General features: G+C 34.5%; 1 protein-coding gene across 10 annotated transcripts in view; it reads right to left on the reverse strand.

Annotated features, from left to right (window-relative positions):
* Positions 1 to 25,617, reverse strand: part of MAGI2 (membrane associated guanylate kinase, WW and PDZ domain containing 2) — a 1,504,283-nt gene that overhangs the window by 1,304,489 nt on the left and 174,177 nt on the right. The gene's annotated exons all lie outside the window — the stretch shown is intronic.

The raw sequence follows: 25,617 nt of genomic DNA on the forward strand, positions 1-25,617 counted from the left end.
TTCCACCACCAATGTCCCCAGTATCTCTCCCCCCACCTCATCCCAACCCTCCCCCTGCCTCTATGGCAGACAGTTTCCCTCTTGCTCTCTCTCTACTTATGAGGAACCCATGTTCTTAGTTGATACTAGCTCTTATTTTCTCTCACATTGAAGTTATTTTTATACTAGGAGTGTTTTTAATGACCAGTTAATTTTTTCACATACTTTTTATATTAAAAAGGAATAAAAAATACATGAAAATACTAGATTCGTACAGGTGCCCTTACCTTAATGAGCAGAAAGTTAATGTAAATATGAATTTTCAGGGACTATAATACTTGTGTTTAGGGGGATAATCCTTTTTTTCCATCTCTACTGCCCTCATCTCTCCCTTTATCTAAATCTTTTAATTTATCATTTCAACCCCTTCTAACATGATTTCATGAAATTTTGAACGGCTGAACAGCAACTCTACTGAATAGCCTCCAATATACTTGAAGAATATTATTAGATTGTCCCTGTGTTTGCTCTTATACAATTGCATTATCTTTGAGTTTTTTCTCCCAGGTCTCTTTACTATCTTTATTCATGAATTCTGTCTTCAAAACTCTTGTTGAATTTTCTATATCGCTTCTCATTCTATAACACTGGGACAATAAAATTAAAAAGATAAGAATTCTCTTCATCATATTCCATTCAGTACTTTTTAATGAACTTTTCAAAGGTAATACATTATTATAAACTGTCGAATAGGCTTAGTGCTATGCAACTATAACTTTGATTTGGGGAAAATTACAATAAACTAGTCAATATTAATCTAGTTTGAAACAGTTTCAATTTGCTTTTATTCCTATGGAAACTATGTTCGGGCATTGATGGCTTTTTTGTACTCTTGTTACTACTTCAAATTCACTGTTATATGAGTACAATGATGGAATGAAAAAGATAGGCAATTCATTGTACTAATGTTAAAACAGAACATTGCTTTCTTTTTTTATTTTATTATTTTTTAATTTATTTATTTATTGAATCACTGTGGGAAAAGTTACAAACCTTTCAGGTTTAAGTCTCAGTCATGCAAATATCAAACACATTTCCCTTTACCAATACTTATTTTTTCACCACGAAGAACCCCAATAACCCCCCCCCAACCCTCCCAATGCATGTGAGGCAGATGAATTCTAGCTAACAGTCTATCTACTTTGAATAGATTCATTGTTTTGACAAAAGAAGCACCATTATTATTTAGAGTTTACACCCCCAAATCAGACATGCTGAAAAGGTATTGTGAAATAATTTGTTTTCTACAGCTGGTCACGAGAATCAAATGATGTCACATGGCCACATTTTGGATTTTTGGTATTTTACTTATTAACCCTGGAAGTATTTCTGCTGAGAGTCAGATAGTTATGAGATTGGTTTCTTTGCTCTGGAGCCATGGCCGTGCCGGAGAGCCGCTCGGCGGGGGGGCAACTCATGACCTCGATAGGGCGTGAAGGACGAGCCGGGAACAGCCCCCTTCCCATGAGGTTTCAGTCGCCCCATCATGACCTGCTCATACCTGGCTTCCCACAAAGCTCCCAAGAAGCTGCCATTTTTCTTTCCAGAGGGAAAAAGGCAGAAGGGACCAACACCCTTTCCCCTCCGGGCAGGCATGGTGGCATGGATTAAGGCATAGTCCATTCACTTTTCTGCTACAAGCTGCTGGGCTCTGCATTAAGTCCTTGTGCTTCTGGAGTCCAGAACATTGCTTTCTGTAGCAAAATAAACCACCAAACAGAATCAAGTAGCCACTCTTTTCTACTTTAGTTTTTATAAAGTCATTTTGCATATGAATACCATTATCTTATAAAATTTGTAATTTCAGTGACCAGTCCTCTTATGTTATTTAAAGGCATTAATTAAAATAATGGGCACGTTCCATTTGATCATAACTTACATCAATAAAAAAATTAGTAATGCCATTAAACATACCCTAATTTTATCTTTAGAATAATTACTTTATTTTAACATATAAAACTTCAAATAAGATTTTAGATTTCTATTACAATATACTTTATTTGTGGATTAATGTTTTTTTCGTTAACTGAGTATGTAATGATACACAGATATCAAGGGAATAAAGATAATTTAGTCTAACTAAATATGTAGTTTCTATTTTTTTATTTTTTATTTATTTATTTGCTTTTTGGGTCACACCTGGCAATTCACAGAGGTTACTCCTGGCTCTGCACTCAGGAATTAATTCTGGCAGTGCTCAGGGGATCATGTGGGATGCTGGAAATCAAACCTGGGTTGGCCGTGTGCAAGGCAAATGACCTACGTGCTGTGCTATTGCTCCAACCCCTGAAGTTTTTATTTTATTCTCCATATTTTAATTATACTCTTAGTTTTGTAGAAATTTCACCTTTATGTCATGAGTATGCCTTCTTTTTCTTAACTTTGGCAAGAGGATATAGTATGGCAGTTGATCTTAAATTCTTTTTCATTTTTGAGTACATTTGTTTTAGAAAAATATTTAAGATGTAGAATATTTATATTTATGTAGAATATAATATTTATGTAGAATATCAAATGCAAGTTATTCAGAAATGTTTAACTGTACATTGTCTCTTAGAAGCAAATTATAATAAAAATAAACATTTTGATTCATTTTAAATTAAAAAATAAGTGAAAACCTTACTTTTGTTAGCATTCTTTTAAGTACTTCACATGATCAACTCTCTCTCTCTCTCTCTCTCACACACACACACATACACACACACATACACACATTTTAAATTTTAAACAGTTGCACTCTAAATGTGAAAAGCAACAGTACTACAATACTTTCATGGTACTTAAGTTATTAAGGGTCTTTTAAAGCTTTATTTCAATGTAGAAAAAGCCCACAACTATTGAAACAATTCTAGAATTAGAATTGATTATATAAGAAAGCTAAAAAATTATAATAAATATAAAAATAAATTGATGTAAAATTTTTTATATCTGATTGTGGAATTAAGTCCTTGTTTAAGAATTTGTAAAACTGTTGCTAGTCCCCCATACTTCAGGAAACCCTGGCAGCCATGCCCACCTCCCACAGTGCCCCCAAGTTGACTTACCCACCCACAGGCCTTGCTCTACCAGTTTCTGACTAAGTCTCCCAGGAGACTCATGCCGAGAAGTTAAAATTTATGGAATCCGGGGTCTGGAGCGATAGCACAGCGGGTAGTGCGTTTGCCTTCATGCGGCTGACCCTGGTTCAATTCCCAGCATCCCACATGGTCCCCTGAGCACCGCCAGGAGTGATTACTGAATGCAGAGCCAGGAGTAATCCCTAAGCATTGCCAGGTGTGACCCCAAAAGCAAAACAAAATTATGGAATCACTGATCCCCACAGGTGAAAACCCCAGGGCACCGTTGACTCATCAGCCCAAACCATACATACTGAAGTCGCTAATTACTTAATATTGAAACTCCAATAGGAGCACAACAATTTAGATAGGAAAGTATATAGAAACTGACTAAATTCAAACAAAGACAACAACATAGATTAAAGGTCTTTCTTAAATGTTGATTCCTCATGTCTAATTTTCAGTACCTAATCTGAACTTGTGCTCTAATGTATGACTTTAACAGCATGGTGTGCTAATGGAGAGAGGGGAGAGACAGACAGACAGACAGACAGAGAGGAATGTTGGTATACTGATTAAAGGATCAACTATATTGAGCCTTTTAAAAAAGTAAACCAAGGAGGTCAGAGATATAGTACAGAGATAAAGTGCTTACCTGGCATGCAGCTAGCCCACATTCAATCCCAGGCACCCCATATGCTCCCTTAGACCTACTAGGAATGATTCCTATACACAGAAGTAGAAGTTCTGAGCATAGCCAGGAAAAAACCCAACATAAATAAGAAAATAACAAAGATCATGAGTTGGTGAAGTCATGGTGAGGCAACACAGTAGTAATCAGTGGTTTAAAATATGACTTCCATGGAAATGGAGTTCAAACTTTCATCATTCTATAAATAATTTTAAATAAAATTAATTTCTACATATGGAATTCTAGGTGGTTTGGTGACTGAAAGGAGGATGTAGTTTCTGATCTATTGCTGCTGGTTTTAAAATACTTAATCTATGTAATTTGAACTATGATTTCAAAGCCTTCAATTTAAAACAGCATTGTCCAAATATTCATAATATTTTGAACATTCATGATTTAAAATTTAATGACAAAATGTCTCTCAAAAGGACAAACATAAATTCTATATTAGGTGATATTATAGAATAAAGTAGGGCTGAAGAAACCTGATTCATTTCCTTGGTACTAACAAGGGTTACTTCTAAAAAAAACTAGGGCCCGCAATAGTGTGACCTAACCATTCTCCCATGCCCCCACAAAAAGAATCAGATAATATCTAGGAGTTAACTTTCACAACATTTCCAAGATCCATGGTTTCTAAAACCAACTCGAGAGAATTAAAAAGACATTTTTTGTGCCTGTTTCAGTATCTTTCTCTATATTATGAATGCTACACCCTACGTGCTAGGTCCTTAATCAGCCTTAGATGGAAGGAATAGAAGAAAAAAGCTAACAGCAAAACTGCCTATTTGATGTTTTTTTTTTTTTCCTGACCAGGAAGTCTCTGTGAATGCAGAAAATATTTTTTCCTTTATTTAAAAATCCCATTATGAAAACATATTAGTAGGCTGTTTTATGAGGAGATAAACCCTTTTATTTAAAAAGCCTATAAAGTAAGATTTTTAAAGACCATGCAATAACCAAAACTATCGTCATACTTACTATGGCCAGTTTTTTGCACAGTTTTGTCAAAGGATATTAATAGGGAATCTGAGCACCTCAGGTTTCCTGTAAATGATGCTGTTTGTCATGCCACTGTTAAAATAACCAACATATCTTAAGGCACTTTGTGTGTGAAGGAATTCATAAAATAAAAGGCACTGAGTTCTGCATGAAAGAATATAAGACATCAATCTCATTTTATATTATAAAGAAGAACCCTTTAGGGTGTTGGTGTTGTTATGGTAGGTAAGTATACAATTTCAGAAACTCCAGAGACTGTCACTTTTGTATATAAGATCTCAGTGTTCTCTAAGACGAAATATATAATATTACTATTTTTAACTAATTTTTAAAAATTTAGGACAGAAGATAAACTTGAATTTTTCTTAAATATATTTTAGTCTTATGATCCTCCATCCACAACTTCTTTTAAAAATGTATTTTGGGACAGTGTTGTCATTTAGGTCATAAATGTGTCATTATTGAAACTATTAACATTACTGAATCAGGATGAAGATACCACTTACGATGGAAATATAAAATCATATATTTGAGATGTCCCTTCTGTTGCTTTTTCCTCCCCAATGCTTCCCACTGGGAAGGTCATGCATAAATCTTTATAGTGGTATTAAATTTTATTCTATAAATTATAAAGGTTAGTAAATTCCAGAATATAAATTAAATTATATACACACAATCTGACAAAAAGACTCTAGAACATTTTGAATTGGGATAAAATATGTGCATTTAACTTTTGATAGTTAATAGTAATATAAGAAACTATCTTCAAAGGTGTTTTAAAAAAACATTCTTCAAAAAGAACTGCCTAAAAAGTATATCGAGTATCTTCTAGTACTTGATCCTATTAAATATTTTTTCATCATTATAGGTCAAAGTGGTATTTTTTAATCACTCTATATGAGTAGTACTAAGCAACTTCTTAAATGCTCATTTCTATTTTACTCTTTTTCTATGCTATTCTTCATGTGCTTTAATTTTTTTTTTTGCTCTTCTCTTGGGTTAGTCATTATTTACTATTGATTTCTGAGAAATCTGCATAAAATAGCTAATTCACCATCACATGCTTTGCAAAGTGGTCTACAGTTTGTCTTTATATTTATGGCATTTTCAACTCTATGAAGTATTTAATCTGTATGCATGAATTTATCTGTGTTTCCTTTATAGCAAATGTATTCTAAAGCATTTTGGCCATTATTCTCTCTCTTCTTTGTCACTTTTTTAATTATTAAAACTTTAGTTCATTTAGAATTCAATTTTATGTGTGCTAAAGTAAGAATACAGCTTTATGCCTCCAAAACTCTGTTGGCAATTGTTACAATATAACCTATTGTGTGTGCTATCTTAATGAACAACAAAGACACTGATCTAACATGTAATTCTATAAGCCTACTTCTTTGGCTCCTCATTGCTTCAATTAGTCTATCTCCTTTACCAGTATATATAATTTAATTATTATAATATGTCAAAATGTATTTTAATACTTACTGCTAAACTTTCAAGGTAACCTCAAGAGTATTTACTACATACAAAGGAACATCAATGCTAAATAAGAGAGCAGAGAATACCAATTTAGATGAAAGAAGTGACGGCCAGAGTGTTTACAATGTTCAACATTTCATAGCATTTGAGAGAGTTAGAAAGTAGAATAAGGATTTTTTACTCTTCTAAGCCGTTGCTAATAACTATGCACTGTCTGCTGTGCACTGTCCTCCCGTTGTTCATTGATTTGCTCGAGTGGGCACCAGTAATGTCTCCATCGTGAGACTTGTTGTTACTGTTTTTGGCACATAGAATATGCCATGGGGAGCTTGCCAGGCTCTGTCGTGCGGGCGGGATACACTGGGTAGCTTGCCAGGCTCTTCGAGAGGGACGAAGAAATAAACTCGGGTAGGTCGCATGCAAGGCAAATGCCCTACCCGCTGTGCTATCGCTCCATTCTGCTAATAACTATAAGCAAATATAATCCCATAGACTTTAATAATTTTCATATTATTCCTAATATAAGTTTCCTGGTGTTTTTTCTTCTATTTAATATTCTTTGCTCTTGACACTTCACCTTCTTATAAGTTTGTGAAAATTTTATCATTAAAGTTTCCTATAAATACACCTACCCCATGAATACTAGTAGAAGACAAATTAAATCTACCTTCCAATATTCTATGTCATGGTCTATTTATTTTGCTCATTAGAATCCTAAGTGGAATTGTTTCAATGTTGAAAATATTTCTAAAGCAATGCACAATTGAACAGAAAAGTTTCTATTGACTAACTAGGCAGTGATCTGCCAGAGGCACTCATCAGTGATGTTAATGAGATCCATGACTGGCAATAAGTGAAAGGCAAGCACTATTGAGCACATGAATATCTCACTTACCTAACTTCACTTATATATTAAAATTACGAAATATTTATGTAAAATGAAGTGAAGATATGGAATGTTTTTTCACATAATGATTCAGAGAGCAAAACAAAGTAAGACAAAAATGTTGCCCTTTCCAACATTTTTGAGAGAAAAAGTAGGTCAACTTCAATGAAAAATTAGGGCAGTTTCAAATTAAATAAAAGTAACAATTTTTTCAGAGGGCTGGCAGATAAGAGAAGGCAGATGTGCTAACTGAAGGATATTAAAGTCAGTAAGTCATTGCCAGGGTCAGTTTTTTACAACAAAATTAGATGATTGAAAGCTAAAAATTTTTCATCTTTTCATGATAATTATAAAGGATACAGTATTATATTGGGCCGGAGCAAAAGTAGAGCAATAGGGTGTTTGCCTCGCATGCAGCCGACCCAGGGTTCGATTCCTCTGCCCCTCTCAGCTACTGAGAGTATCTCGCCCATCTGGTAAAGCCTGGCAAGCTCCCCATGGCATATTTAAAATGCCAAACACAGTAACAAGTGTCACAATGGAGATGTTACTGGGCCCACTCGAGCAAATCGATGAACATTGGGAGTACAGTGCTACAGTATCAGATTATTCTACTCTCACCTAGTCACTTCTAATTGACTTAAATTTATTGTATTAGATTTTCTAAACGTCTATCCTAAAAAAAGGAATATGGGAACTTTATAGCTAAGTGGGATTAATCACATAGTATAACAATAGAAAACATGAAATTTTCTTAAAATTATACATGTGAAACACTTCAGATTTAAACATTCAGGCAGTCTACTGAGTGTTTAAACCAATGAAGCATCAGTCTTTATTTACAAGGCAGAGCATAACTGTACAATATTTACAAGAATCATATGCAGTAAGTGCCAGAATCATTTTAATTGACATTTTACCCAAAGACAAAAATATTGAATGTACACCATTTATAAATTAAATTATTATACTTCTCCATGCTACAAATAACCACTTTTTACCCAACAGTTAAGTCAGGAAGTGTTTTTCCCTCTCATATCGGTAGTTTGGAATTGTGTGTTAAAAATTTTCCTTTTAAAAAAATCTATTCTATATTTATAAGATTATAAATAATCAGTACTTCCAGACCTTAGATAAACCCAGTAATAATTTCCTTTTGAAGTGACAATTATTTGTTTATTGAAGTGTAATATGAAGTAGGAGCTGAAATTTCATGAAAATTCTTTTCTATAGTTTTAAAGGAACGTCTTCATTAGTTCCACTAACAGCTTTAAAATCTAAAGCAGATAGATAAATGAGTCATATAAGGCACTGTGAACAAATATATCTTTTCTTTTTTTGTTTTTGCTTTTTCTTTTTATGTCACACCCGGTGATGCACAGGGAGTACTCCTGGCTCAGCACTCAGGAGTTACTCCTGATGGTGCTCGGGGGACCATATGGGTTGCTGGAAATGAAACATGGGTTGACTCCGTGCAAGGCAAATGCACTACCCACTGTGCTATCGCTCCAGCCTCACAAATATACCTTTTAAATGTGTATTTCAAATGTATGAGGTAAAACTTTTCTATGATGTTAAAGCAAAATTCACATTCTAACTGCACATGCTATATACAATATTTCAAACTTGAATTAGAACATCTGCAATTAAATATTACTCTTAAATGTACATTTTATCATTTTAATGTCATCACTGTCACTGTCTCACATTGTTTATTGATTTGCTCGAGTGGGCCCAGTAACATTGTGAGACTTGTTACTGTGTTTGGCATATTGAATATGCCACGGGTAACTTGACAGGCTTTGCTGTGCAGGCCAGATACTCTTGGTAGCTTGCCGGACTCTCCGAGAGGGGCAGAGGAATTGAACTCAGGCCGGCCTGGCAGGCCACATGTAAGGCAAATGCCCTACTGCTGTGCTATTGGTTTTTCATTATAAGAAAAATTATTTTACAAACAGCTGAGTGATATTATATTCAAAAACTATTCAGGGCTAATAAAAGTCTATATATACATGTATGGTATGCATATTTATATTGATATTTATGTAAATATTTTAGTCAATATATTGATACCTGTATTGATTTAACATATCTAAATATTAACCCTTAAATTCTACCTAGACTTTAGAGAAAAAGAAAATGCCTCATTATGTGCATATCTAATCAGAATGCCTAGACTTAATAGTCTATTAGCTTGAGTGGTTATTTATCACATTTTATGTGATAAATAGAAAATGTGAAAATTATCAAATATATCTTCACAAAGTATACTAAATTACATGGTAACATTCATAATCACTAATAAAGTGGCATATTTTGAAAGGATAGTAAAAAGAGACAAATAAAAGTCTTGGGAATTGCCCTAAAATATGAAACATCTATATTGACAACTAGGATTTTATTATTTGAAATTATGCCAAATTTCACGCTAATTATTAAATGGTGCTTTTGTGATTTCCCCATGGTGAGAAGACACGCTGGGAGAAATGTAGTGATCAGGTACTTACTTGTTGTATTTACAGATTGTAACATGTGGTAATTTTTCCCCTTTGTTTTAATTTTATTTTGGTGCTATATCTGTCGGTGTTCAGGACTTACTCCTAGCTCTCTTCTCAGGGATTACTCCTGGTGGGGCTTGGGGGACTATATAGGATTTGGGGATCTAACCCAGGTTAGCAGTATGCAAGGCAAGCACCCTACCAGCTGTACAAGTGCTCTGCCCCCAACTTTAACCCAGAACAAATTCTAAGTGAAAATTATGTCTTGCTGCAAGGAGGCAGATCAATAATTACTATCTTGTCCCTGACAAGAGACTATAAAGTTAATCAACTTCTTAATCACACATTTTGTCTTATTTCATGCCTTTTTTCTCTGAAAACTTTACAACTATCTCATTTCAAAATCCTGCTAGACCTCAGAGATAAACATGAATTGGTTTTGTATTGATTACAAAGCCAGACATAATACATCAGGGTTTATCTTAAGAGTCTAAGGACATTAAAATCAGCCAGTCTTCCCAAATAGCTCAACAGAAAAAATATTTATCAACTATAAGCATGTGAGATAACAATAATAGAAGCACACACACACACATATATATACATATAGTTAGAGAATGTCATCATATTTTCTAAAATCTAGAAAAAATAATTGCTTACTCACATTAAGATGGTATCATCCTTTGGTATCATCCTTATTGATCAATGGGAGAAAACTATAACTTTATTGAGTCATTTATTGTATTTCTCCCAATATCCCAAATCTAATAAGTCTTTCTATCTCATCTAGACCATTCCCCACAATGTCATTTATCACACCCTCTTCATTTCTTTCTTGAGGAATTTTTTTTTCCTTGTCACTTTCAGCTAGTAGTAACTGAAATATTTCTTGGGTCAGTCACTTTCTAAAGAGTCTGCCTTGTGTCAACTCATTTTGTTTTCTTCTTCCTGTAGTGCAGTGAACCACTTGTGAATGGTTAACAAATGTTGCTATCCCAAAACATGAAAAGGACAAAGCCCTTTTCCAGATATTCATATTGTCAGTAGGAAAGCAGTATAGTGAACTACTTGTGAATAGTTAACAAATGTTGCTATGCCAAAATTTGGAATTTTAGAGATAAAGATTGATAAATGTTGACTTCTTGTGAAAATAATGGTTAGCTAGATTGAAAAAAAAACCATAAAGTTATATTTTGCCAATAATAAAAAAACACAATTTTTGTTCTGCTTTCCAAATTTCCTCATTGGGCTTCTTCATATATCTATTTCATGTTTTGCTTTAGCAATATTTGCTTCCTGTTGTTTGTTTTCTCTCATCTCCACACCCAGAGCTTAAAGTCTCTGCCATATTGGGGGTAACAGGTAAACTCAGCTTCTTCATCTAAAGGAGGTGAGGTCTGGTGTGGCAAATTTAGGTCATATAGATTTACGGGTTGGGAGAGGCAGGCCTGTAGTGGTTACACACATTTTAAAATGCGATTTTAAAGCATAGCATATATTTGGTATAGTAATTTTATCTTTGATAGCAAATTTTAGTGATGGGGTAGAAAAATAAGAATCAGCCTATTCTCAAATAATTTGTTCTGTTGAACATAAGGTGGTTACTTAACTTTAATACATAACAATTGAAATCTTAGTATTTACTGTTAGGCATTACTAATGATATAAACATGGATACGGCATGGCCCTTATCCAGATACTTATATTCTCAGTAGAAAAACAGACACTATGCAGGCATTAATGGAAAAAACAATTATAGAATTAAATAAGGATTTAAGAAAATATACCTTTGCTCCAAATAATCTTGTTTTATCATAGAAGTGTCAAATTAAGGAGGCAAAATGATAATTAACAGAAATTCATGAACATAAAGAGTAAAGTTTGTTGACTACTGAATTATTTCCCTTTTATTTTGTTTCAGATATACAAAATGCTAGGCCATTTCCCCAACATGCTAAGGGTGCTTCCCAATTTTGAAGTGATTTAGCACTATTCAAGCTATTTCAAAAACCTTTCTTTCACCTATTTACTAAGATCTGCTGCAACAACAAAAGATACCAAAGAAGCCTCCATTTATATTTCAATGACTAGGTCACAAAGTTACAATGTCACAAAGCCAAATCTTAGGTCAATGGATCTAAATCAATTTTTTCTTTGAGGGAAAGGCCCTTAGGGTAGTCTCTTGGGAATTTAGTTTAATTTTCCTAATGGCACCATCTTAGTGGGGTACTTTCTTTGAACACACTGTGATTCAATCTCTCTCTCTCCCTCCTTCTCTCTCTCTCTCTCTCTCTCTCTCTCTCTCTCTCTCTCTCCCTCCCTCCCTCCTTCTCTCTCTCTCTCCCCTCTCTCTTCTCCAGTCTCCCTTCTTTCCTCCCTCATACATATACATTCATACCCTATTTTCTATTCCCTTTCATAGTTTTATTTCTTTTCCTAGTAACAAACTTTCTAGATGTTGGGTAAACAAAGATTTTGCAAGTTAAAGCTGAAAACTTTGAAAACAAACTTATAGAGCAAAATCTGTATATTTCACAATATTCATATTACACACTAATTTAAGAACTGCACCATCATCACTCATTCTATTTACCATCTCATTGTAACTTTACCATGTTCATAAACATGACTTCACTATTCTGTGTAACTCTTACTCTAGAAGATTAAAAGTTTCAAAAATTTGATGATTCATTTCAGAAACATCATTAAAATACATTTCAATAAACTTCAACTCAGCTCAAATTGTATTATAAAGCATCAAATGACTATTGCTCTGCAAAACTCCCTATAAAATTCTATTTGAACTGGGTTTATGGATCTTAAACTTATTGTTATTCTAGCCCTATCAAACTGCATTAAAATCCCCCTTTAGCTCCAAGCATTGAAATGTCCCATCACTCCACTTCACATTTAAAATGCTAAAGCTCCATTGATACAGTGACTTCCTATACCACAGGATAAAAAAAAAATTGAACTTTAATTTCTTTAAACTTATTTTGGTGGCAATTGGTGGGTGGGAGAACTAGCTGGAGAGTAAATGAGACACCTGGGTCAAAAAGTCCAAGGCAGATAATAGAAGATATTGTTCTTCTTTGATGGTGTGTTTAAAACTCACCTAAATTAAAACCCTGAAAAGTATTTTGCTACTTCTCTTTGCATGGAGGCTGACCTTCAAAATGAAAGTCAAAAATAAAATAAAATAAAGTGTAAAGAACTAAAACATAGATTGTGTTTCATGAGGTCTATCATTTCTGAGTCTTCTCATGTCACAGGTAAATATATAATCTGGGAGTGTAAACTAAAAACAATTGTCACTGTCACTGTACTCCACTTATTCATGAATTTGCTCCAGCGGGTCCAGTAACGTCTCCATTGTGAGACTTGTTACTGTGTTTGGCATATTGAATATGTCATGGGGAGCTTGCCAGGCTTTGCTGTGCGGGCAAGATACTCTTGGTAGCTTCCCGGACTCTCCCAGAGGGGCGAAGGAATAGAACTCAGGTCGCCCATGTTGGCTGTGTGCAAGGCAAACGCCCTACCTGCTGTGTAGCTTCAGAAAAGCTCCAGCCCAAAAGCAATTAAAAAATTTAAACAAGACTTATGGTGGCTATTCCTGAAATATAGATTATTTGGCACAGATGACAGGAAAAGGCAGCAGCATTGAAACAGAAAAAGCAGCACTGAGAACTACAAACTCTGAAATACTAGCCTGGCATTTGTAAGTAGTTACATTTCAATTTTTTCCTAAAAAAATTTAAGTCAATAGACCGAACATGATGGCCACTTAATACCTTTATTGCAAACAGCAACACACAAAAGGAGAGAGAAAAGGGAAATACCCTGCCACAGAGGCAGGGTAGGGTGAGGGGGATGAGGTGAGGGTGATGGGAGAGATGCTGGGACCATTGGTGGAAAATGGGCACTAGTGAAGGGATGGGAACTCAATCATTGTATGAGCGAAATGCAAGCACCAAAGTTTGTAAGTGTTCAACTGTACCTCATGATAATTCACTAATAATTTTTTTAAATCAAGTTTGAGTCTCTTTTTCTTTTTCTTTTTGTACTGTTCTATACAGTAAGCCAAATGTTTTGTAGCAACTTTACTTCCTAATAACTCTAAATAGACTAACAAAGCAGATTCAAGGATAATTATATTTAAATTTGTTTACACAACAGAAATATTTAACTTTCTCAAAGTAAGTCCCTGTGTGGGGTCAAGGGGATAAATCTTTCGAATTAGGAGATGAAGGAATAGGAAGAAGCACTGTTATGCCCTAGGTTGTTTCAGAAGCCAGAGCCCTGAACACAGAACCTGGGCATTGTGATTTAAATGTCAGCCCCCTTAACACCTCGTCATCCAGTGTCTCTCCATTTTCTGACCACTTCATCCAGAAAGGCCTTATATATTACACATGTGATTTGTTGCTATCAGACATGTAGGAGCTAAATTTATCATGAGCTAAAGATACCTTGATTTTCCAAAACCTTCATGGTGTCATTTGTTCCCCAATCACTTTATAACCAAGTTCTGATTACCCAGAGAAGATTGTCTGATTACTGAGCAGTTAAATGAGAATACTTTCCTGTTCTCCACAGCTAATTTCCCCTCTCAGGGGAGTGGAGGAAGGTTAGATTTGAATGGCTAAATAAGGCAGCTGCCCAGGTAATGTAATTTGACAGCACTGACAGGAAACGTCATATCATGTGTTTAATTCAATGCCCGCAATCTTCAGAAAAGCTTTCCATGTGAAACAAATTGCTTTTCTTTATACAGTCCTACAATACTTCTTTTGCAATCTACTACTCCACGTTGAGGAAACTCCTTAAGCACTTGGGCAAGATAACAATGATTAAGGCTACTACGTTGAGTCACGAAAATATGTAAGTTGTTTATCCACATGTTGCTTAATATATAAAGTGTGTAATCACCTAAGTTGATGTAAAGCATACAGTGTTTAATTACCTAAGTTGATGTAACACTTTCATCTAAACAAAATCACAATGAACTATATAGAAATACAGTGCAAGAACAATAGTACGGTTGGTTTATTTTCACCAATATCATAAATATAGTACATGGCATTTGTATTGTTATTTAATATTACTTCATATTTATAAAAGTTGATGCCATTAGCAATGTAATTAAGATCCTTCACACTTTTAACTGTGCTTAGTATATCTCTTTACATTTGTGCTTTATAAATCGTTTGGCGGCTTTATTAACTATTTGCGTCTTCAAGAGCAAGACTGCTTATGATAGATAACTGTGCCACCACCACATAGAATTTGACACAAAAAAACCTTCCATTTAGGGGATATTTCGTTTTTAAAATGAAACCCCAGATTTGGAGCCCAGTAGCAACACTCAACTTCTTTAGGATTATCTATTTCCTTTTCATCTCAGCAGATCAGCTTAGAAGTTACATTTTTGGGGTCTCTGAATCTCTGAATGTATGCCCCTGAGGTTAGTCCTAGCAGGTTTTAACACGGTCAACACTTCTACAACAGAAAAAGAAATAACCTGCCAGCTAATTTCACAAGAGGTTTCTGTGCTGGTTTCAGTTTCAAAACTGATCCAAGGCCCAGGTGGGATGGTCACAATGAAGGTCTTTATTTCCACTGTTCTCTCCCAGAGAGTTGTATAGCATATAAAATGACACCTTGTTTGAAAATCACTTAGGTAAGGTTCACATTGTTTTCAAAATGCTTAAGCACCATCCTGCAATCAAGGGTTAGGTGGAGCTGAGGACAGGAGGAAAGTTACAAAATAGCATTTTGTTTGGAAACTGGATGGCCAGCTGGGAAGTGAATTTACAACACAAGAAAGCAAAAGGTAAATATGCCAAAGTGAGGCTTTGTTAGCAGTTTCCTCTGCTTGCTCAGAAAAGCTTAATTGAAGTCCTACCAAGATAAAAATGATCACTTAGCAATTCCCATTTGAAAGGCATTTAATGGAGCAACTCAATTCCTAGTGGAACTAACTTTTCAAAATAAAAGAGCAATAACTAAGATTATCGTGGATGAATAACAAAATTAGATTATCAGAGAGACTCTTATTTCTCACATTTTGATGAAATAGAGACTGCTCAGAGTTTCAGGGCAGAAGACTATCTCCTTTGCCAGGCTAAGAATTGTTCACTGCAAGGATCCTGGTTCTGGTTTTATTCCTCACTATGGTACTATTGCTTGCAGACACCAAAACACCCAAAAAATGCTGTTCACTGACTGAAAATAAAGAAACAAACACACAAAATGCAAAACATTTCAGGCTTCCTTTTTCAAAACAAAAATCAATTATGATGGAGTAAAAAATAGGTAACACATAGGCATAAACATGCATTTGCTACTGTGTACATTGACTATAATGTATATGTCTTCTTTAGTTGATCTATTACCTAACAGAAAAGTCACTCACAGAAATGGCACTGTTGGCAGAAACGGTGGTAATATGTTATCATCAATTATGGTGATGAATTTTCTCAGTCATTTAATATTTCAGTACATACTGATGGCCGATAGGCCTTCTAAGCACCCCACAGATACAAAGATGAGTACTATAAAATCCCACAGAAAAAATTATCAAAATAGCAATCTCAAATATTATACATGCCACACATATTCACATATATTTTTATCTCACAAATTGTGAATGCCAGGATTTCTAACATTAGCTGTTTGAGAATCAAATAATATCAATAAGGTGTAGTTTTGTCCTGAGAAAAGAATAAGTGGCATCATATCTCCCTTTAGCATTATCCTAATCTATATTAGTTTACCCTGACTTTTATTTTGTCTTTATCATCATGCTATTTCCCCTGCATTTAAGCTACATTTGACATCATTTGCATGCTTTTTTAAATCTTGAAACTGTTCTTCCTCAATTTGTTTCCACAACACCAATCTTTCATGGGATTTATTTTCATTGTTCTTTCCTGGGTTTGGTTTTGTTTGGGGACCATACCCCAATGTGCTCAGGACTTACTTCTGCTTCTGCACTCAGGGATAACTCCTTCTGGGTTTAAAAAACATGGTATGAGGTGCCAGGGAGAGAACTAAGGTCAGCCGCGTGCAGGGCAAATGCTTACCCACTTTAGTATCTCTCCTGCCCTTTATAATTCTCGTCCGATTGCCTTCTTTTAGCTTCCTCCCTTCTCTGATCCTAACACTTGGACTTATCCCTTGTACTTTTAATCAGTTTCACCTAAAAAATTTGCTCTAATAGATTTTAACATTCTTTCCAGGGACCTTTGATTAGATCAGCTCTTGCTGTTCACCTACCCTGAACTGACAGCACATATTTATAATTCCAGACTATGTTGAAAACTCAATTACAGAACATTCGGTGCGATTACATATATGTCAAATTCATATCCCCTCATGGACTATCACATTCTCAAGTCTGGGGACTATGTTTTATATCACCATTTTGTCTAACATTTAGTGAATAAGGCACCATAGAACTCCATTAGTAAATTGTTCATGGGTAATGGACTTAAGCCTCTGAGACTATAAATCTGGCACCTCTGACACATACTAAATAATTGGAATCAGCTTGACTTGCTTTTTGCCTTTGTAAAACCTTGGATGGCAACCTTTCAACAACATACTTGGATTTCAGGGAGCCAATTTAGTTTGCATAATGCTGTAAAAACAATTTTATGGGTTTTCTTTTTAATGACAAAGTGTTTCTTTTCTTAGTACAGGGTGATTTATTTCCCTATACTAGAGATTTAAAGAATGAAAAATAATTTAGCAATGTGAATGTTATGATGCGATTTTTATTGTGAATACTACAGATGTATTCAATAACAGATAAAAAGTAATTTTAAAATGTGACCCTAATCTATTAATCAGAAGCCAGATATCAAAATGAGTTGTTTCAATGAGTGAGTCACAACCTCATATGCAAGTTAGAGTAATTTAATATACTTTTTCAAAATATGAAAGGAGACCTCATTCCCAGATATAATTCTCATGCAAGCACATTATACAAACACACAAGGCATCAAACAATTGCAACTTAATTGGTCTGGGGGGGTTATGTAATTGGAATGCTTTATTTTATTTTTTATAAAGTACTTTTAGGGCATGTTAATGAGTACCATACTGCTAAATCTACTGCATAATAAAAGGTAAAAGGTAAAGACCCTCCCGTTGTTCATCAATTTGCTCGAGCGGGCCCAGTAATGTCTCCATTGGAGACTTTGTTGTTACTGTGTTTGGCATATCAAATACGTCACGAGGAGCTTGCCAGGTTCTGCCGTGCAGACGAAATACTCTCGGTAGCTTGCTGGGCTCTCCGAGAGGGGTGGAGGAATCGAAGTCGGGTCAGCCATGTTGGCTGCGTGCAAGGCAAACGCCCTACCACTGTGCTATGGCTCCAGCCCCTACTGCATAATAATTTAAACAAAACTACAAATAAACTTCTTATTTCAAATATATTGTATAAAAATTACCGCTGATTTATTCCTAGATTTTAAATATCGAAAATACTTGAATAGTCATATTTAATGTGATTGAAAATATAGAAATCAAACTCAAACACAGTTTAAAATACCAGGAAATAACATTCATTACATCTACCTTATGTATTTTTACACTATTTCTATTGAAATGTCTGATTATGCACTATGAAACAGCTTTTGAAATTCTATTATTTGACCAATAGGTGGCACTAGTAATTTCTCTGTATTTAACTGCATGGCAACCGAATTGTATGTCTTTAATAGAATATATTTTATGAATATCTCTATTAATATGCCATTACAAGCTTCAGCTTGTGAAATTTATTTTTAATTTATCTTCATGTCTTGCACTTAAGTGCTCTTTAATTACTAGAATCCTTGGCATAATGAATACTGAAACTATGGATTGATTTAATGCCACAATAAAGATTTTTGCTTGAATTCTTAATTAGATCACTGAACTTGCATTAATTAAATATCAGTGCCTAGGACTTTTTTAATGATAATATTGTTTTCAAAGAAGAAGAAACATAATCCAGCGAATCACCTCTAACAATATCAAATTAAGATTATGATGTGTGGAAATGTTATTGTCACATCAAAATATAATATAGGTTTGCTAAATGCACTTAGAGTTATTTTAAGTGTTAATAATTCAGTGCAGTATTTTTCCAATAAATTTAGAATCTTGTTGATGTCTATCATTTAATAATAAGTTATTTCTAATTTAATTTGTCTGAGTTAATTCAGTGTCCTACTCTTCTCTTATACACTGAAAACCACCACTTGAATTGATGACTAATGAAAATATACACTGACAATAACTATCATAAGATTTCCCTCAGTAGTATGTTGATTAAGGTACTTGTCTTACATGTGGTTGATCGGGATTAATCCTGGCATCCCATAAATTTTCCCAGCAATGCCAGGAGTGTTTCCTGGGTTCAGAACCAGGTTTAAGCCTTGAGGATCACCTGATATGGTCCCACAACAAAACAAAAAACATTTTCCTTCAGCAAAATAAGAAGAAAGGCAATAATGAGTGCTATTGCCTTGTTCTACTTATTTCATCATGCTATCTCTAGATGAAAGTTGTTCATCCAGTATTTTTTAATTTTTTTTATGCTTAATACAAACACAGGCAACTACTTTTACTGATTCTAGCGCAGGGAAATCATTTCAACAAATAGGATTTTTTGCTGAATTCAGTTAATCAAATTTCTCACTCCTAAGGAAAAGCTTAAAAAATCATATTGAAATAATAGGGGTGCTTTTTCCCACCTTGGACTTGAGTTGAAATAATAAAAAAGGCTGTTTTAAGACTAGAAATAGCTCTTTCTGGGGTTAACTCATTATTCACAGTAAATCATTACTATCCATGATTATTTAATTAAAAAGTACAAGGAAGAAAAGAAAAAGAAAGCAAAAGAAAAGAAAACCACTACAAAATCACTTACTCAGATTGTAGAACTAGGCTTTTCAAAATCTAAGTATGAGTGTTACTTTCTTTACTAGGGTATGATTTTTGCTAACTGGAAACAAATTTACATTTCTTGAAAAGATCAAAAGATACAAAACAAGACAGAAATGTGTATCATGTCACTTGTTCTTGGGAATTTTGTGTATATTTTAAAAGAATAATTACAAATTTGCTCAGGCGGGCCCAGTAACGTCTCCATTGGAGACTTTGTTGTTACTGTGTCTGGCATATCGGTAGCTTGCCGGCTCTCCGAGAGGGGCGGAGGAATCAAACTCGGGTCGGCCATGTTGGCTGCGTGCATGGCAGACGCTCTAAATGGTTGCAATAAAGTTGAAATGGATTTTTATCAGTCAACTTATTTCTGACATATGTTGTCGGAGTAATTTCTAAAGCTTTTCTGTCCTCTTTAGAATGCAAGAAATGTAAATGGTTTATTTGTCCATTAAACTTTCATTTTAAAGTGTTCATTTTTATCATCTCGCCCAAATTTCTGCTCCTCTTTGTGCTCTACAAAAAAAAGACAAGTGTTAAAAAAAAAAGACACATGTTTACTATCCTCTAAACAGCGCTCTACCTGACATTTTGAAGTCCATTCCTCTCAAGAAACATGTAATAGTGGTGATGCTACTTAAAAAAATACCAAAAACAATGCTTGGAAATCATATGTGACAGTAGGAATCAGATTAAGTTAGCCATGTACATGTAAGCACTTTAACTCCTATATTTAACTCCTATATCTTGACCCCTATTTCACAGTTTTAAATCCCAGATCTGTTGTTTGAGACTGTGTAGCCTTGGATTGTTTATCTGAGCACTGGAAATCTTTGTTCTATTGCTGTGGAGAGACAAAACTTAATAACAGTAGTAATAATGACAATAATTCTGAGCACTTAGCAAAATGTAGAGCATGTGCTCAAAGCTTTCAATTGAGATCTGAATTCTAAAATATTATTTAGAACCCTAAGTGATATCTTTATTAAAAAAAATGAAGACCAATGCTTACTGTAAAATAGGCAACATTTTGCACACATTATAGAGTTAAATTGCATTCCTTACTCAGACTTCTCTAGGGCTTTGAAAAACTAACAAAGAAAGTGAATCTTAGAAGGATACTTTCCAAATTTATCTGACTATAGACAGCATAGCCTTCTCCACAGAGACATAATTTAAAGGCACATTTTCACTGATAAACTAATTTATGAGATACCACCATGGTTCACAGAGCATGTAAATACTAAGTGGCACAATTTCAAAGAGGAATCTTTTTTGCTATGAGAATAACTATTTCTTTCAATTACTGTTGGTATCCAGCAGAATTTGGCTTATATTATCATGCATTCTTCTTTCATTTATTCATATATTCAGCACATTTGGTGAAGATCTAAGTACATGTAGGGAATTTGCTGTATGATAAAGGAATAAATTAAATAGAAAGACTTCCCTTAAGTAATCTGGATACCTAACCTAGTTAGTATTAGATATTGATCACAGTCCCCTTTATGCTCCTCCCAACTTGACCAATCTTTGGAGAGGTTTATCCCTGATTTAGTCTTTCCTTGATGAAGCATTTACTTTGAAAACTTGGCAGTTGTAAATTCTCTCTCTCTCCCCCTTTGAAATGTAAATCTTCCATATTATCCAGGAGTGACTTCCTCCAGGATCTGAAGTCATTGCTTTGAAACATTAGGTTGATGAATTTAGTACTTTTAGCTCCCAGTCTTTGTGGAAGAATAGAATTCTAACTTTAAGAACTGAGAATTAGCAAATGCAGATTATTTCTTCTTGTTGACTAATCTCCCCAGTAATTGGTTTCAGCACCTGCCCACCTGACCTTTATTTGTTCACTCCAGTATCTTAAAATCCTACCTTTTATTTCAGTGGAGGTGACTCTTCCCTGTTCCAATTGCCTTCAAAAAAGTCTGCTCTGCCTGTTTCACTACTCTAAGGCAAGTTTTCTTTCACAGTCTTAACTATATTTCCCTTGTACATTGTTAATCTCATTTAGCATGTTATTAATAAATTTTATTGAAAATAAACAAGGTTAAATGTGGTGCTCAAGTTATGTATTCTAAATACCACCCCTTCTTTTAGGCAGTGGAGTTATAAAGAAAATGGCCTGATTTAGGAATGGGTTGGAGCATTGTCTGAATATCAATCATATGCTTAAGACATGTTTTTAATCCAATTTTTTCATTAGCCAGGAATAACAACAACAACAACAACAAGTACTTTGCAGATAATCTCTTATTTAAGAAAAATCAAGAAAGAGAAATTAGGATGTCTGTGACTAGCAAATCATTGGGCAGGCATTCCTAGAAGAGTTGGGCTAATGTTCTAGAAAGGATTTTGAGAAAAACGCTGAGTAATGCTAGTTGAATTTCTCCATACTCCTTCAGGGTACCCTCTGGCTCCATCAAAAAGAAGACATTCTTTCCAAAGTTGTAGTCCCTCTTGAAATTATCTTCTACTGTTATTTCTCATCTGTCAGGGGCCAGTTCTTTGTGTCTGATTTTCCACACACTTGTCCCTTTACGGTCTCATTTTTCTACATTCCTAGCAGCTAGTCATATTTTTTAATGTTGCTCTTAATTAAACTGTTTTGGGTCTTGTTAGCTATCTTCTGCTGCTGAACTGTTCTTTCAAAGGAACCAAATCCCTATGCTTTCTTGATTTCCATTCTCCAAAGTGACCATCTTAATCCACATAGTTATTACTGAGTGAGAGAAATACATTAACCACCTGGGTAGAACCCCTGGAGGCAGAGAATGTACTAGATATTTGTCCTGGCAAACCAAGATTGCCTTCTCCTAAAAAAGCAGAAGAGTTTATCAAAAGTAGATTATTCTGAAATGTGTGTTCCACTAGGGCATCTGCTTTTCTCACTTAACTAAATCAATCAGCCTCTCAAGCCAAAAAGTACATTTGAGTCAACCTCTTCAGTTTGTATTACATGAAATTGACATTTGCTATAACACAAAATTTACAATGGTTCTCACTTAATTTAATTACTTTTGACACTGAATTTTAAGGAGGAGATATTGAAAGTACTCACTTCACCAGAGAACACAGATAAAAACAAAAGGTATTACATAAATACTACTGTATTGATGGCAATGAAAATAATAACATTGATAATATGATCCTTTCTATAAAATGAAACAGAAGGAAATTAAGATAATCTTAGAATTTTTAGCATGGCCTTAATTAGAGTAATTAATTCCTTACTTAATATACAATATATATTTATATATACATAAATATATAGTCACTGTCCTCCCGTTGTTCATAGATTTTCTCAAGCGGGCCCAGTAACATCTTCTTTGTGAGACTTTGTTGTTACTGTGTTTGGCATATTGAACACATCACGGGTAGCTTGCCAGGCTTTGCTGTGTGAGCGAGATACTCTTGGTAGCTTGCCAGGTTCTCCGAGAGGGGCGGAGAAATTGAACTTGGCTTGGCCATGTTGGCTGCATGCAAGGCAAATGCCCTACCCGCTGTGCTATCGCTCCAGCCCAAGTATATAGTATACTTTATATATAAAGCTATAAAATAAGTAAATAAAATCTATTGTTGTTCTGCTTTGGTAATTGAAAAGTGATCTCACATTTTACCTTTGTCAGTTGGTATTTACATATAAACCAAAACTTTATATATATATACTTATGTAGTATAACTTATACTAAGTTATAGTATTTCTTAGTACATGTTATTGGATATAAACCTTTCAAAATCAAAATATCTATAGCATCTGTCTTAGAAGCACAGTTAGTAAGATAAGTGTGTAAGGTTTTAAAGGTTTGATAATAAAATGGCAAAACAAAGGTAAAATGGAAACAAAAAGTGCATTGGTTGAAATAACGAACTGAAAACTAGGCCATAGGATTGAATAAAAATTGCATTTTTGACGGTGGAATAAGATGGAGTATGTAGGGATCCATATATGTCAGTAATGTTGTGAAGGGAAATAACAGAGGAAAAAAATGGTTTTGAAAAAATATTCCATATAAAATAGGTTGGAGTAAAGGAGTGAGAGAACCGGAAAACTTCAGGAAAGCCTGTATAATAAAATTTCTTTAATACATCAATGATGTTAAAAGGTAATTCAAGAAGAAATAATGAAAAGTTAAGATCAGGATCAGATGCAGAAAAATCTCTAAGGTAATATGCCCCAAAACCTGGCTTTTTAGATTGTGGGTTGCAACTCAATCTGGGGTTGAATAACATTAGAATTTCGATTAAAAATAAATTTACTATTTATTATTTGTAAATTCCTTGTTTATATAGCTATTTTTCTATCTATATACCTGGGGTGGCATAAAAATTTCTCTGGCCAAATGGGGTTGCAAGGGTAAGAGGAATTACGATAGGGGTTAATTCATTTCTAGCATTACTTGGTTTCCTGAGCAGTACCAGATATGGTAGTAAAATCCCCCGAATATGGTCAAGTGGCATTTGTGGTGCCTGGCATCTCAGGACCCGAGCAGCACTGAATCCTGGGTCCACTAGCACTGAAATGTTGGCCTGGTTGACCCCTTCCCCAGCACCAGTTGTGAGCCCTCCCCACAAAACAAGCCAACAAAACAAAAGGGGTAGAGCAGAAAATATTTAAGGTGCTGTCCTAAAAGTTGCTTCCTACTGGACACATGTTTGATTGGAAATATGTTTTTGGGATAGAGTCACATAGAGGTTATAATGGAGGCACTGTAATGTATAAGCAAAGAAACTATGAATGCCTGCTGACCATAAAATTGATGATAGCTGGGAAGTAGGGATAGATAACAGTTCAAGATGCTAAATGAACAGTAATTATATACTTCTATAAGAATGGATCTTTAATTTTGGTTTACTTGAAAACTGCTTATCCATTATACACGTTTAACAGATGTACAATTGAAGCTAATTTGCCTATTTAGCAGTGGTTCCAAGTGAAGCTGATATAGGTGATCTTGAAACCTTAAAATACATAGATTGAAAGACAGCTATAAAATAAGAAAATACAATCTTTCTTTGTGCTGCTTTGGTAATTGAAAAGTGCTCTCCCAGTTTACCTTTGTCATGTTAGTATCTATACATAAACTAAAACAGAAACAAAAATTACTAAAATATAAAAGAAGGGGCAAGTCAGCAATCATAAAAACAGCATGAAAGAAATCTCAAATATTATTTCAGATTTAGATGTGTACTCCCTATAGACATCTTTAGAATGTATCCTAAATAAAATGAACTCTTAGAAATAAAGTTTGTTTTTATTGCTACATTGCATAACAATCTCAGATATTTTCTAAGTTCAAGTACCTTCAATAGAATTCTCAGAGAAAAATTGGCTGGAGTGATAGCACAGCGGTAGGGCGTTTGCCTTGCACGCAGCCAACATGGCCGACTCGAGTTCCATTCCTCCGCCCCTCTCGGAGAGCCTGGCAAGCTACCGAGAGTATCTCGCCCGCACAGCAGAGCCTGGCAAGCTCCCTGTGACGTATTTGATATGCCAGACACAGTAACAACAAAGTCTCCAATGGAGACGTTACTGGGCCCACTCAAGCAAATCGATGATCAACGGGAGGGCCTTTACTTTACATTTTACTTTACTAGTGATATTTTTAAAAATTTTTGTACTATCTAATTTACCCATTCTGAAATATAAAATTAGGGTTTAGACAGCTGTCTATTTAAATCTTAAGTGAATGTTAAAAGTTAATGTTCCTCATTTTTAAAGATTATACTATGTAATTCTATCATTCCTGTGAGATGTCTTTTTTCTTGATTCTTTAACTATAAATGTTTTGGTAAATTTATTCTATAATTGCAAAAATTTAGGAATCTACATGAATAAAGAGATCATTTGCTTTAGAATCAAATTTCTAATAAAAGAATGCTTAGCTCAATTAATGTAACTCAGAAAATTTTGTGTGAAGATTTCCAACTTTAATAAGCTGTTAGTTCTATTGAGCAACGTGTATTTTATTAGGACTATACAACAGGAAACACGGTAATTCTTATAACTACAGTTCCCTCTGGTGGCAG

This window comes from Sorex fumeus, unplaced genomic scaffold, assembly GCF_029834395.1.
Source record: "Sorex fumeus unplaced genomic scaffold, SorFum_2.1 ptg000037l, whole genome shotgun sequence".
In the NCBI taxonomy this organism is placed as follows: domain Eukaryota; kingdom Metazoa; phylum Chordata; class Mammalia; order Eulipotyphla; family Soricidae; genus Sorex; species Sorex fumeus.